Genomic DNA, 14,763 nt, shown 5'->3' with positions numbered 1-14,763 from the left:
GCACACACATTAACATAAATGAGTAGAGTTACATAACCAAAGCATACCTGTAATTACCAGACATCTCCAGTGGAACCAAGAAAACCAGTTAGGCACCTTAGGCATTTGTGAAAACTTATCTATGATATGGTGGATATTGTCCAACTGAACTTGAACAGTCTGAGAGAAATCAGACAAATTAAAACAACCCATTCCTGGGGACTCTTCATGTCCCATATGTTCTTTTAACAGTAAATAGTCTGTAGTTGTAAGATTTTGGAGCACTACAATTTGCACTTCTCCTAATTCTTGGTTGACTTCCAACAGTATAGATCCAGTCAAGTTTTTGTTTTACTGTATGCACAGGCCAGCTTAGATATCTCCTTCATCATTCCCATGGCAAGTCCAGGAATTGGTGGGATGAGTGCATCTACACCTGTGGCAGTGCGTGGATCTTTGTTGGGGTTTCTTTTGCTGATCATCTTCTGGCATGAGTCTTCCCGAGAGTGCTGATGTTGGAAGTTCTTTTTCATATCGTATCTTAGTTCATTTTCAGGGTAGCCAAATTAGGCTTTGATCCTCTGTATAAACACAAACAGACCCTTTGCCTACACTTTTATATGCCCTTTATATCATTGTGTAGAACTCATTGGAGGTCACCACACAGGAACTGCCTTTTTTTTTTATCATTAATCTACCCTTACATGATGAATACTTTGTTTACTAGGCTCTCCCCTATACCAGGTCCCCCCTATATACTCCTTTACAGTCACTGTCCATCAGCGTAGCAATATGTTGTAGAATCACTACTTGTCTTCTCTGTGATGTACAGCCCTCCCCTTTTTCCCACCACCCTATGGATGCTAATCTTAATACCCCCCTACTTCTCCCCTCCCTTATCCCACCCTACCAACCCATCCTCCCCAGTCCCTTTCCCTTTGGTACCTGTTAGTCCATTCTTGAGTTCTATGATTCTGCTGCTGTTTTGTTCCTTCAGTTTTTCCTTTGTTCTTATACTCCACAGATGAGTGAAATCATTTGGTATTTCTCTTTCTCTGCTTGGCTTGTTTCACTGAGCATAATACCCTCCAGCTCCATCCATGTTGCTGCAAATGGTTGGATTTGCCCTTTTCTTATGGCTGAGTAGTATTCCAATGTGTATATGTACCACATCTTCTTTATCCATTCATCTATCGATGGACATTTAGGTTGCTTCCAATTCTTGGCTATTGTAAATAGTGCTGCGATAAACATAGGGGTGCACTGGTCTTTCTCATACTTGATTGCTGCATTCTTAGGGTAAATTCCTAGGAGTGCAATTCCTGGGTCAAATGGTATGTCTGTATTGAGCATTTTGATGTACCTCCATACTGCTTTCCACAATGGTTGAACTAATTTACATTCCCACCAGCAGTGTAGGAGGGTTCCCCTTTCTCCACAGCCTCGCCAACATTTGCTGTTGTTTGTCTTTTGGATGGCAGCCATCCTTACTGGTGTGAGGTGATACCTCATTGTAGTTTTAATTTGCATTTCTCTGATAATTAGCGATGTGGAGCATCTTTTCATGTGTCTGTTGGCCATCAATTTCTTTTTTGGAGAACTGTCTGTTCAGTTCCTCTGCCCATTTTTTAATTGGGTTATTTGTTTTTTGTTTGTTTAGGTGTGTGACCCCTTTATATATTCTGGACGTCAAGCCTTTATCGGAAGTGTCATTTTCAAATATATTCTCCCATACTGTAGGGTTCCTTTTTGTTCTATTGATGGTGTCTTTTGCTGTACAGAAGCTTTTCAGCTTAATACAGTCCCACTTGTTCATTTTTGCTGTTGTTTTCCATGCCCGGGGAGATATGTTCAAGAAGAGGTCACTCATGTTTATGTCTAAGAGGTTTGTGCCTATGTTTTCTTCCAAGAGTTTAATGGTTTTGTGACTTACATTCAGGTCTTTGATCCATTTTGAGTTTACTTTTGTATATGGGGTTAGACAATGGTCCAGTTTCATTCTCCTACATGTAGCTGTCCAGTTTTGCCAGCACCACCTGTTGAAGAGACTGTCATTTCGCCATTGTATGTCCATGGCTCCTTTATCAAATATTAATTGACCATATATGTCTGGGTTAATGTCTGGATTGTCTAGTCTGTTCCATTGGTCTGTGGCTCTGTTCTTGTGCCAGTACCAAATTGTCTTGATTACTATGGCTTTATAGTAGAGCTTGAAGTTGGGGAGTGAGCTCCCCCCTACTTTATTCTTCTTTCTCAGGATTGCTTTGGCTATTCGGGGTCTTTGGTGGTTCCATATGAATTTTTGAATTATTTGTTCCAGTTCATTGAAGAATGTTGCTGGTAGTTTCATAGGGATTGCATCAAATCTGTATATTGCTTTGGGCAGGATGGCCATTTTGACGATATTGATTCTTCCTAGCCATGAGCATGGGATGCCTTTCCATCTGTTAGTGTCCCCTTTAATTTCTTTTAAGAGTGACTTGTAGTTTTCAGAGTATAAGTCTTTCACTTCCTTGGTTAGGTTTATTCCTAGGTATTTTATTTTTTTTTGATGCAATTGTGAATGGAGTTGTTTTCCTGATTTCTCTTTTTTTTGGTTCATTGTTAGTGTATAGGAAAGCCACACATTTCTGTGTGTTGATTTTGTATCCTGCAACTTTGCTGTATTCCGATATCAGTTCTAGTAGTTTTGGGGTGGAGTCCTTAGGGTTTTTTATGTACAGTATCATGTCATCTGCAAGTAGTGACAGTTTAACTTCTTCTTTACCAATCTGGATTCCTTGAATTTTTTTGTTTTCTCTGATTGCCGTGGTTAGGACCTCCAGTACTATGTTAAATAACAGTAGAGAGAGTGGGCATCCCTGTCTAGTTCCCGATCTCAGAGGAAATGCTTTCAGCTTCTCGCTGTTCAATATAATGTTGGCTGTGGGTTTTTCATAGATGGCCTTTATTATGTTGAGGTACTTGCCCTCTATTCCCATTTTGCTGAGAGTTTTTATCATGAATGGATGTTGAACTTTGTCTAATGCTTTTTCAGCATCTATGGAGATAATCATGTGGTTTTTGTCTTTCTTTTTGTTGATGTGGTGGATGATGTTGGTGGACATTTGAGTGTTGTACCATCCTTGCATCCCTGGGATGAATCCCACTTGGTCATGGTGTGTGATCCTTCTCTTGTATTTTTTAATTCAGTTTGCTAAAGTTTTGTTGAGTATTTTTGCATCTACGTTCATCAGGGATATTGGTCTGTAGTTTTCTTTTTTGGTGGTGGCTTTGCCTGGTTTTCGTATTAGGGTGATGTTAGCTTCATAGAATGAGTTTGGGAGTCTCCCCTCCTCTTCTATTTTTTGGAAAACTTTAAGGAGAATGGGTATTATGTCTTCCCTGTATGTCTGATAAAATTCCGATTTAAATCCATCTGGCCTGGGGGTTTTGTTCTTTGGTAGTTTTTTGATTACCGCTTCAATTTCATTGCTGGTAATTGGTCTGTTTTGATTTTCTGTTTCTTTTTGGGTCAGGCTTGGAAGGTTGTATTTTTCTAGGAATTTGGCCATTTCTCCTAGGCTTCCCAGCTTGTTAGCATATAGGTTTTCATAGTATTCTCTAAAAATTCTTTGTATTTCTGTGGGGTCTGTCGTGATTTTTCCTTTCTTGTTTCTGATACTGTTGATTTGTGTTGACTCTCTTTTCCTCTTAATAAGTCTGGCTAGAGGCTTATCTATTTTGTTTATTTTCTCGAAGAAACAGCTCTTGGTTTCATTGATTTTTGCTATTGTTTTATTCTTCTCAATTTTATTTATTTCTTCTCTGATCTTTATTATGTCCCTCCTTCTGCTGACCTTAGGCCTCATTTGTTCTTCTTTTTCCAATTTCAATAATTGTGACATTAGACCATTCATTTGGACTTGTTCTTCCTTTTTTAAATATGCTTGGATTGCTATATACTTTCCTATTAAGACTGCCTTGCTGTGTCCCACAGAAGTTGGGGCTTAATGTTGTTGTTGTCACTTGTTTCCATATATTGCTGGATCTCCATTTTGATTTGGTCATTGATCCATTGATTATTTAGGAGCGTGTTGTTTAGCCTGCATGTGTTTGTGAGCCTTTTTGCTTTCTTTGAACAGTTTATTTCTAGTTTAATGCCTTTGTGGTCTGAAAAGTTGGTTGGTAGGATTTCAACCTTTTGGAATTTTCTGAGGCTCTTTTTGTGGCCTACTATGTGGTCTATTCTGGAGAATGTTCCATGTGCACTTGAGAAGAATGTGTATCCTGTTGCTTTTGGATGTAGAGTTCTGTAGATGTCTATTAGGTCCATCTGTTCTAGTGTGTTTTTCAGTGCCTCTGTGTCCTTACTTATTTTCTGTCTGGTGGATCTGTCCTTTGGAGTGAGTGGTGTGTTGAAGTCTCCTAGAATGAATGCATTGCATTCTATTTCCTCCTTTAGTTCTGTTAATATTTGTTTCAGGTATGTTGGTGCTCCTGTATTGGGTGCATATATATTTATAATGGTTATATCCTCTTGATGGACTGAGCCCTTTATCATTATGTAATGTCCTTCTTTGTCTTTTGTTACTTTCTTTATTTTGAAGTCTGTTTTGTCTGATACCAGAATTGCAACACCTGCTTTCTTCTCTCTGTTGTTTGCTTGTAATATCTTTTTCCATCCCTTGACTTTAAGTCTGTGCATGTCTTTGGGTTTGAGGTGAGTCTCTTGTAAGCAGCATATGGATGGATCTTGCCTTTTTATCCAATCTATTACTCTGTGTCTTTTGATTGGTGCATTCAGTCCATTTACATTTAGGGTGATTATTGAAAGGTATGAATTTATTGCCATTGCAGGCTTTAAGTTTGTGGTTACCAAAGGTTTAGGGTTAGCTTCTTTTCTATCTTACTGTCTATCTTAACTCGCTTGTTGAGCTATTATAAACACAGTCTGATGATTCTTTATTTCTCTCCCTTCTTATTCCTCCTCTTCCCTTCTTCATATGTTTGGTGTTTTGTTATGTGCTCTTTTTAGGAGTGCTCCCATCTAGAGCAGTCCCTGTAGGATGCCCTGTAGAGGTGGTTTGTGGGAGGCAAATTCCCTCAACTTTTGCTTGTCTGGGAATTGTTTAATCCCTCCTTCATATTTAAATGATATTCGTGCTGGATACAGTAATATTGGTTCGAGGCCCTTCTGTTTCATTGCATTAAGTATATCATGCCATTGTCTTCTGGCCTGTAGCGTTTCTGTTGAGAAGTCTGATGATAGCCTGATGAGTTTTCCTTTGTAGGTAACCTTTTTTTTCTCTCTCGCTGCCTTTAATACTTTGTTCTTGTCTTTGATCTTTGCCACTTTAATTATTATGTTTCTTTGAGTTGCCCTCCTTGGATCACTTGTCTTCTGAGTTCTGTGTACTTCTGTGGTCTGAGAGGCCATTTCTTCCCCTAGTTTGGGGAACTTTTCAGCAGTTATTTCTTCAAAGACATTTTCTATTCCTTTTTCTCTCTCTACTTCTTCTGGTTTACCTGTAATTCGTATATTGTTCCTTTTAGATTGGTCACTCAGCTCTCTTAAAATTCTTTCATTCCTGGAGATCCTTTTATCTCTCTCTGCATCAGCTTCTCTGCGTTCCTGTTCTCTGTTTTCTAGTCCATTAATGGTCTCTTTCATCTCGTCCATTCTGTTTTGAAGTCCTTCCAGAGCTTGTTTTATTTCTGTATTCTCCTTCCTTAGTTCCTGCATATTTCTCTGCAAGTCCATCAGCATGCTTATGACTTTTGTTTTGAATTCTTTTTCAGTAAGACTGGCTAAATCTATCTCCCCAGGTTCCTTCTGAGGGGAAGATGTAGCAGATGCCGAAGCTGTCTGGGTTAGTCTTGTCTGGATCATATTTTTTTGCCTTTTCATGTTGACAGGTGCTATTGATTGTCAGCTGGGAGGGCCAAACTTTTCACCTGCTACTGGCCTTTCTTTACTGGGACAACTGCGACCCCTAGTGGCTTGTGTTGGGTAATTGCGTGTAGACTGGGTCTTTGTGTCTTGCCTGGCTGGAAGGGAGGAATTTCCCTTTCTGTGGGCGGAGTTTGTCTCAGGCTGCTTCTCTGCTTTCGCAGCGCCCGGAGGTGTAATGAACGGGGGGGGGGGGTGGGCGGTTTGGCTGTTTACCTCCGTGAGGGGTCTCAGAGCTGTTACCCAGGTGTTACTGTACCCGGTTTTCCCTGTAATTGCCAGCTGCTGGACTATGTCCTGTGTTGTTTCCGTCAAGCTGTTAAGTCCCTGTCCCTTTAAGATTTTCAAAAAGCCCCCGCTTTTCTTTGTCACAGGGCCATCAACTTCGGCACCCGCTCAGAGGTCTTGCTGCCCTGTTTCCCCAGTATTCAGGGCCCCTCGCCCACGCACTGTGTCTGTGCTCTGGTCCGGATGGCTGGGGCTGGGTGTTCAGCAGTCCTGGGCTCCGTCTCCCTCCCGCTCTGCCTATTCTTCTCCCGCCGGGAGCTGGGGGGAGGGGCGCTCGGTTCCCGCCGGGCAGGGGCTTGTATCTTACCCCTTTCACCAGTCGCTGGGTTCTCGGTGGTGTAGCTGCAGTCTGGCCACTGTCCTGCGTCTTCTGGTCTCTCTTTTAGGGCTAGTTGTGTTTGTTGTATTTTCAAAAGTATATATGTTTTTGGGAGGAGATTCCCACTGTCCTACTCACGCCGCCATGTTGGCTCCACCTCTCTCCTTTCTTTATATTTTTGGTTAATTTTTTAACATGCAGAACGTCATTTTAAAGTCATAAACGATAACAATGTAAATACTTAACTTATTTCACTGTGCAAGTAATTCATTTGGAAAGATTAAACAATTTATTGAAATACACAGTATTTTTAAAAACTTGATGACCGTTAAACTCCACATGCTAATAATGGCATTATAAAACATAATTTTGAGGCAGAGTACAATATTTTTCTAAATAAGTCTTGCTTCCTATTCTTAAATAGAAAATACAGCATTTATGGACAATTCATTGAAAATCTCTTCCTTTTGCCCTTGTACAAAATTGATCTATTCTCTCCTCTTGACTAAAGTTGTTTGGAGGTGAGTGCCCCTAGTCCCCACATTGTGAAAGGTTCAACTGTTTATTGGAGAGAAGATTATCACAACAGCATTAATAACAAGTAATCATACAATAAAATATAAATTTTATTATTGTTATTGTTGATATTATCATCATTAAGGAGCATATTATAGCAGAAATCTAAACAGCTTTTCCCTGTGCTCTTGGTAGGTCCTACTAATGGACTCATTTTGCAGAGGAGGAAACTGAAGTAGAAAAGGGTTAAGTCACTTGCCCAAGATCACATAAGCAGCATATGCAGTTAGGGAGCATCCATTCTACTGCACGCATAACACAGATCATGATTCAATTATATCGGATGAGTTAAAGAAAAAAATTAATGATTGACTAGTGTGCATACAAGCCAGATTAGAAGTAGCCTCAAAATCCAGGGATTTCTCAGCTGTATGTGTACATGCCTCATAGTAACAGGGTGTGTCAACAAAACAAGAACTTTAGGTGATGAGAATTTTATAATATCAGTAAGGTAGATATTACGTGTGTGGTTCACCTTTGTGTGCTGCCTCCAGTCCAGTAATCCCCCCTATCTGTGGTTCTGCTTTCTGCGGTTTTAGTTATTGATGGTCATCCCAAGTCCGAAGCAGACTGATTCTCCTTCAGATGTATGGTGAGAACGTAAATATAGCAGTCCAATGCTACACTGCAATGCCCACATCATTCACCTCACTTCATGTCATCACATGGGAATTTCATCATCTTACATCATTACAAGAAGGGTGAGTACAGTACATCAGATGTTTTGAGAGAGAGACCATAATCACCTAACATTTATTATTGTGTATAGTCACAATTGTTCTATTTTATTATGTTTGTTGTTAATTTCTACTACCCTAATTTATAAATAAAATTTTATTACAGGAATGTAGCTGTGGGGAAAACAGCATATCTAGGTTTCTGTAGTATCCCCAGTTCAGGCATACACTGGGGTTCTTGGAACATATGCCTCAAGGGTGAGGTGGGACTTCTGTACCAGAAAGGTAGGAATCAGATTGGTGACAATTGACTGAATTATGAGGGTAGTCTAATTTGTAACAGAATCAAGTGGGAGATGTTAGGAGCATGCAGATGCCAATGGCATGAATAATGCTTCCTGTGGCTGGTGTGACTATACTTGGTTATACAAGACTAGGTCTGGCTGGAAAAGGCTGCCCCACTCCCTCCTGAAGCATGTGTGACACATTTATGAGCTCAGCTTTAACAAACTTAGGAAGCTACAGGGAAAGAAAATAATGAAGGTCTTAACAAAATGTCCCCATTCTGCATTTCAAAGAGAGTAATTATTGAAGGCCTATGATTATAAAGATAAATTAACAAAGTGGATTAAGAGGAAACATACTCACGTTTGTGATAGTCCTTGATGGATCTGAGTCATACTTTAAACTGAAATACTTTTCTGATGATCTATAATAAGAGAAACAATGTTTTAGATAGAAAAGGGTTCCTTTATTTTTACCGATTGTATATTTTATGTGTTCTTGAGTACAGCATTGTAGAAGAGCTTGTTTTTGAGGGAAACATACTAGAAACCTCCCTGGAGACAGGAAAAGTAGTGGCGCATGTACAGTACAACTAATTTTGACAATACTTTTTAATTGGTTTCCCTTGGGAGCCAAAAGATATTGGAGGAACATGAAATTCTACCAATAATATTAGACTTTCCATGAAACAAATGGAAAGACTGATGAAAAATTATCTTTCTTAATTATTTTTCAGATTTTCCTTCTGATTATTATTTTAAAAGAAGACAGACTCTCAGAGGCTTCCTTGTAAATTTCAATAAGAAAACATGATTTATGAGGTTGGAATTTAACTGGGACTCAGGAGATATTCCAGTGTAGGTGATTCTACAGTGCAGACAAGGTTGAAGAAATATTTTTTTTAGTACACCTAAGGTTCTTTTTGAGGAAGGTCATACATTTTTAGGCAAGTGATTTAGCAAAACATTATAGATTCTTAAAATAAATACTTATTTATATGTATTTAGGGAGAATACATAAGATGTGTGACCCAAGGGTGATTATTTTATAGTTCAAATTTAGTTAGGTCATTAGCACAATGGATTCTAGTCCTTGTTTAATGATATTATGGGATTGGAAAAACAGGTGGTCTATGCTCTTCCATGATAATCCAAGCTAAAAAATAGCTGTCAACTTCCATAATAGAGAGCTTTTGTAGTGCTGGAAGAATTGATTATGGTAAACTGGGCTCTCCTATTATCAGGCAGTGGTCAAGTTAAGATAAAACCCAATAGCATGAGTGTCTCTGGAGAAGTCACCTCACTCTTTTACTAACAGCAACCAGGAAATTCCTGACCTTGGAACAGTGGATATGCTCAGTGATATTCAGTTGAATTTTTTGCTAGCTTGCTTTCTCCATGCTCTCCTTTCTTTTTTTATTGAGTCATATTAAAGAAACATTGTAGAACTGAATCTCTGAAAAAATCCAGTGGAAAAAGTACATTGTTTTAGATTCACCACTTTATGAATGATTCATAAAATAAAAAGAAGAAAACAGGGAAAAGCTCGTTGACATTGGTCTTGATAACAAATTTTGGATATAACAACAGAAATATAGGCAAAAAATGCAAAAGTACAAACATGGGACATCACTGAGCAAAAAGCTTCTGCACAATAAAGGAAGCAATCAACAAAATAAAAGGTGAGTTTCTGAATCAGGCAATGGTCATTGACTAGAAGAACTTGAGAAGTATGATAGGGATCTAGATACCTTGAAAAGACTGTTAGCAGAAATATGAATGCTATAGATTCTCCTAATGAAGGTTCAGAAGAAAGTTTGAAGCATTGCACAAAAAACATGAGTCGATTAATGATGGCGGCGTGAGAGGAGAGACAGAGGCTTCCTTCTAAAACTGGATACAATCAGAAAATATAGTTGGCGCAACTAATCCTGAGAGAACAACAGGAAAGAGGATGGCGCCAGACTGCATACACCTGGAGAAAAGACCAGACCTCACCGAATGAGGTAACTTACCAGAGCCATGACCCAGCAGGACCCGAGCCCTTCCCCCACCCCAGCTCACCAGCGGAGGAAGAGAAACGGAGCAGGGAGGGAGTGGAAGACTTGGGACTGATGAATACCTAGCTCCGGAGATCTGTGCTGGGAGCACAAACCTACATTTCATGGTGCTTTCATCATACTCTTCTGATTATGGGGTTGGAAAGCTGTGACAGGGGAGTTCTTGGGGAGACTGAGATTCCAGCCGCTTGAGGAAAGCAGGGATCCATATCCGGCTGCTCTGGGACAAAAGCTAATACCTGTGTGCTCGTTCCACTGGTTTAGGCAGTGGAGACAGGCACAGCAGCTGGGAAGCGGGGAACAGCTCTTTCTTCCCCTGAGGCACCAGTACCGTTCCCCTGTGACCTCCGACATTGCTTCAGGGGCTGAGCAGCTCCAGAATAGAGCTTCTGGACACTAGAGGGCGCCATATACAAATACAGAACACCAAAGAAACCTGATCCAGAGTAAAATTGTTAATACAACTCCCGAGAAAGATTTAAATGATATGGACCTCATGACTCTTCCTGAAAGGGAGTTCAAAATAAAAATCATCAACATGCTCATGGAGGTACGGAAAGACATCCAAGAACTCAAGAATGAATTCAGGTCAGAGATCCAATCATTGAGGAGCACGATTGAGGGTATTAAAAGCAGGTTGGATACAGTGATAAGGTTGGAGACGATAAATGAAATAGAAACTAGAGAAGAGGAATACAAAGAAGCTGAGGCACAGAGAGAAAAAAGGATCTCTAAGAATGAAAGTGTAAGGCTGAGAGTACTGACGGAGGAGCAAGCACATCGGACCCTGATGATGTGTCAAAGCCCCCGGCTGTTGCCCCCTCCCAACCTGAAAAATGTGCCTTATGTTAGCCAATCCTCACACTGCTGTAAATCCAAGCTCTGCCTACCCCTACCTTCTTTAACAACTCACTGCCTGTCTGCTTACGCTTGTGAATTCCCCAGCCTCTATTTCTGTAGACTGGGGAAATCTTGCCTGGGTGTTTGCGTTCAAATAAACTACCTGGCCCTTTGTTGCCTCTCTTCGCCTGCTTATTTCGGCTAGAATTTATCTTACATTTGGTGCCAAAACCTGGGAAGGAGTGTGAGCATGGGGCCCCGACCGGCCACCAGCGGCCCCGACCCCTCCTTCCCCGACCCGGGACCTCAGCCTGCTCTCCGCTGCGTGGACTATTTTCTGGTGAGTCCCTCTGTTTCCCCCGGTCTGCTTCCCTTCCTAACTCCGTTTCACCTGGTCCATCCGAAATCGTAGCTACATACAGGTCTTGGGTATTCAGCCCATCCGTTGCGAGTATCTGGGATACTCGCCCCTGGCCCTGCGGTGGGGGAGACATTCCTCACCCAGGTTCCCAGGCCGTCTCCCCTGACTTGGTGCGCTTGGGACGCTGGGTGCTCCTCTCAGCGGGATTTTTCTTGGGAAGTGGGTGCAGACATGGGGAACCAGTCCTCAAAAGCAGAGGCTCAGACCCCACTACGGTGTCTCATTTCTAATCTGGCTACTCTATATTTGTCCCGGGAAGTTCGCAAATGGAAGTTAGTCTTCCTTTGCTCTCAGGCCTGGCCTCAGTATCCCTTGGACAATCAATCTTGCTGACCCCCTGAGGGAACTTTTGATTTTGGCCTCCTCACTGACTTAACTAATTATTGCCACTGGGGCGGAAAGTGGAGTGAAATCCCATATGTGCAGGACTTTTGGACTTTGCGCACCCGTCCAGATCTATATGTTGTGTTCTCCTTCCCAAGTTTTGTTGGCCCAGGCCTCCGCCAAGGACCACCGAGCTCTACCACTCCTATTACTGGGAGGCTCTTCTCTGACGGACTCGGTGGAAGATCTCGGCTACCCCCCTTCCCACTCCTCCAGGCCCACCACGGGGGCCAGCTCCCTTCCTCATTGTTCATATCATCCATCTTGTTCTCCTTCTCTCCCAGTCTCTCCTCCACCTTGCTCTCCTTTTCTTCCAGTCTCTCCTCCGCCTTGTTCCCCTTCTTTTTCAGTCTTGCCACCATTTTACTCCACAGGTGCTGACTCCACTTCAGATAAAACTCCCCCATATCCTAGTCCCCTGCCTTCAAGTTCTGCACCAAGTCCCCTGCCTTCAAGTTCTGCACTGATTCCCAGGTTGTATCCCCCACTACCAAAGTCGCCTCCTCCATCCCCTCCTTCAAATCTACCACCATCTTACTCACCACAGTTGGCACCCAAATGGTCTAGCCCTCCTGTAACCTGCTCTAAGTCACAGCGGTCTTAAGCTCATGTGATAGCTCCTCTGAGAGAGGTAGCAGGAGCTGAAATAGTGGTGCAAGTTCATGTTCCCTTTTCCCTGGCAGACTTGTCCCAAGTAGAACAATGATTGGGATCCTTTTCCTCCAACCCCGTAATGTTCGCTAAACAGTTTAAATATCTTACTCGAGCTTACAAGCTCACCTGGCATGATGTACATGTAGTCCTCCAATTCACTCTAACCCCAGAGGAATATGACCGTGTCACGTCAGCGGCACAGCACTGTGCCAATGAGGCCCATGCCACGGATGAGTGGGAACCTATGGGCAGAGAAGCTATTCCTCTACAAGAACCCCTATGGGATTATAATTCTCCTGAGGGTGAAGCATGCCGGGATTGCATGGTTTGCTACTTATTGGCAGGTATGAACTCTACTGCCCAAAAAGCTATCAGTTATGATAAGCTTAAAGAAATTACCCAGAAACTTGACAAAAACCCATCAGAATTCCTCAAGTACCTCAAAGAAACTCTAGGAGCTTTCGCTAAGTTTGACCTGGCCTCAGTGTTAGGTTCCTCTCTCCTGGCCATGCATTTTATAACTCAGTCCGCTCCTGACATCAAGCGCAAGCTTAAAAAGGCTGAAGATGGTCCCCAAACCCCTCTAGGAGACCTGGTAGCTATGCATTTAAAGTTTTTAATGGCTGAGAGGACAAGAGTGAGAGAAAGTCAGCTGCCTGAATGGCAGAACAAACTCGTGCCATAACAGCTGCTCTGCAGCTGGCTCTTAGAGATCGTCGGGGTGTCCCTGAAGATCGACTCGAAACTCCGGGCCCTTGCTTTCAGTGTGGTGAAGAAAGGCACTGGGCACAGAAGTGCCCAAACCCACGCAAACTGACCGAACCATGCCCCAGCTGTAGTAAGCAAGGTCATTGGAAAGTAGACTGTCCACTAGAGGGTGGTCCTCCCCTGGTGGCAGAGTCCCGCGGGGGGCAGACGCCCTTGAAGGACTACCCTTCAGACCTGCTGGGCACCCTTGAAGATTGAAGATGCCTGGACTCAGACACCCCGATGTTAAGTGTTCTCTTGGTACACTTACCAAGCTGTGGTAAGCTGTGGGTAGCGGGTAAGTCCATCTCTTTCTTGGTGGACACGGGGGCTACCTACTCTGTTCTCCCCTCCTTTAAAGGGTCTTTATACCCTGCCAAGTCTCCATAGTTGGAGTCATGGGAACTCCCTCCAAGCCTTTGGAAATGGGCCCAGTAGCCTGCACCTTTCAAAGCATCCCGTTTACTCATTCCTTTCTTGTCATGCCTTCCTGTCCTACCCCTCTGTTAGGACGAGATTTGCTCTTTAAGTTAAGAGCCTCTATTTCCCTCCCACCTTTTAAATGCTTACAAAATGCCAGAAACTCCCTCGTTGCTTTAGTCGGCGAAGGAGAGTTAGACGACAGAGACATAAGTCTCCCAACTCCCTGGACTGCTGTCAGTCCAGTTGTGTGGGACATCTCCACCCCCATGGTGGCAATCCACCACACCCCAGTTTTAATACATCTTAAAGACCCATCCCACTTCCCTTCTCAGCCTCAATTTCCTATTTCGCAGGTTCACCGAAGGGGACTACAGCCTATTGTTAATCGTCTACTCTTGCAAGGGCTTTTAGTACCGACTCACTCTCCATGCAGTACTCCCATCTTGCCAGTAAAAAAGCTTTCTGGAGCATACCGCCTTGTTCAAGACCTCCGAATAATTAACGAGGCTGTTATCCCTTTACACCCAGTAGTGCCTAACCCATACACTCTTCTATCTCAGGTCCCATCCGGTGCCTCTCATTTTACTGTACTGGACCTTGAAGATGCCTTTTTCACTATACCCCTCCACTCAGAATTGCAGCCGCTATTTGCCTTCACGTGGGAAGACCCTGATACCTGTCGATCTAGAAAACTGACCTGGACAGTTCTACCTCAAGGTTTTAGAGATAGCTCCCATCTTTTTGGACACACCCTGGCAGAGGACCTTTCGCGACATTCAACGGGCAAGAATTCTCTCCTCCAATATGTGGATGATCTTTTACTTTACAGCCCCTCAAAGGAGGCCTCGGTCCTGGACACCACATCCCTTCTCAATTTCCTGGCAGACCTGGGGTACAGGGTATCCCCAGCCAAAGCACAGCTGTCTCTACCTCAAGTTACATACCTTGGGCTGACTCTAACTCCCACCACTAAAGCCCTGATGGCGGACTGAGTGGTTGTGATTAAAGCTCTCCTGCCACCTACTTCAGGAGCCGAGATACTATCCTTTCTAGGATTAGTAGGGTTTTTCAGACACTGGTGCCTAACTTTTCCCTTCTGGCGAGACCACTCTATGAGGCTGCTACAGAGACTCCTACTGGGCCGCTAACTTCACCCACTGAAGCAGCTTCTTTTTTCCA

At 42.7% G+C, this 14,763-nt stretch overlaps 1 protein-coding gene across 3 annotated transcripts in view; it reads left to right on the top strand.

Moving 5' to 3' along the window:
- LOC130679067 (olfactory receptor 6C74-like) overlaps positions 1-14,763 on the top strand; it is a 118,719-nt gene that overhangs the window by 89,567 nt on the left and 14,389 nt on the right. For all 3 annotated transcript variants that reach the window (XM_057486787.1, XM_057486789.1, XM_057486788.1), the window contains one exon: positions 7,634-7,795. The gene's annotated coding sequence lies outside the window, so the exon portion shown is untranslated. The remainder of the gene's footprint in view (positions 1-7,633; positions 7,796-14,763) is intronic.

Source organism: Manis pentadactyla, chromosome 10, assembly GCF_030020395.1.
Source record: "Manis pentadactyla isolate mManPen7 chromosome 10, mManPen7.hap1, whole genome shotgun sequence".
Taxonomy (NCBI): Eukaryota; Metazoa; Chordata; class Mammalia; order Pholidota; family Manidae; genus Manis; species Manis pentadactyla.
This window is presented reverse-complemented; position numbering and strand designations above follow the sequence as displayed.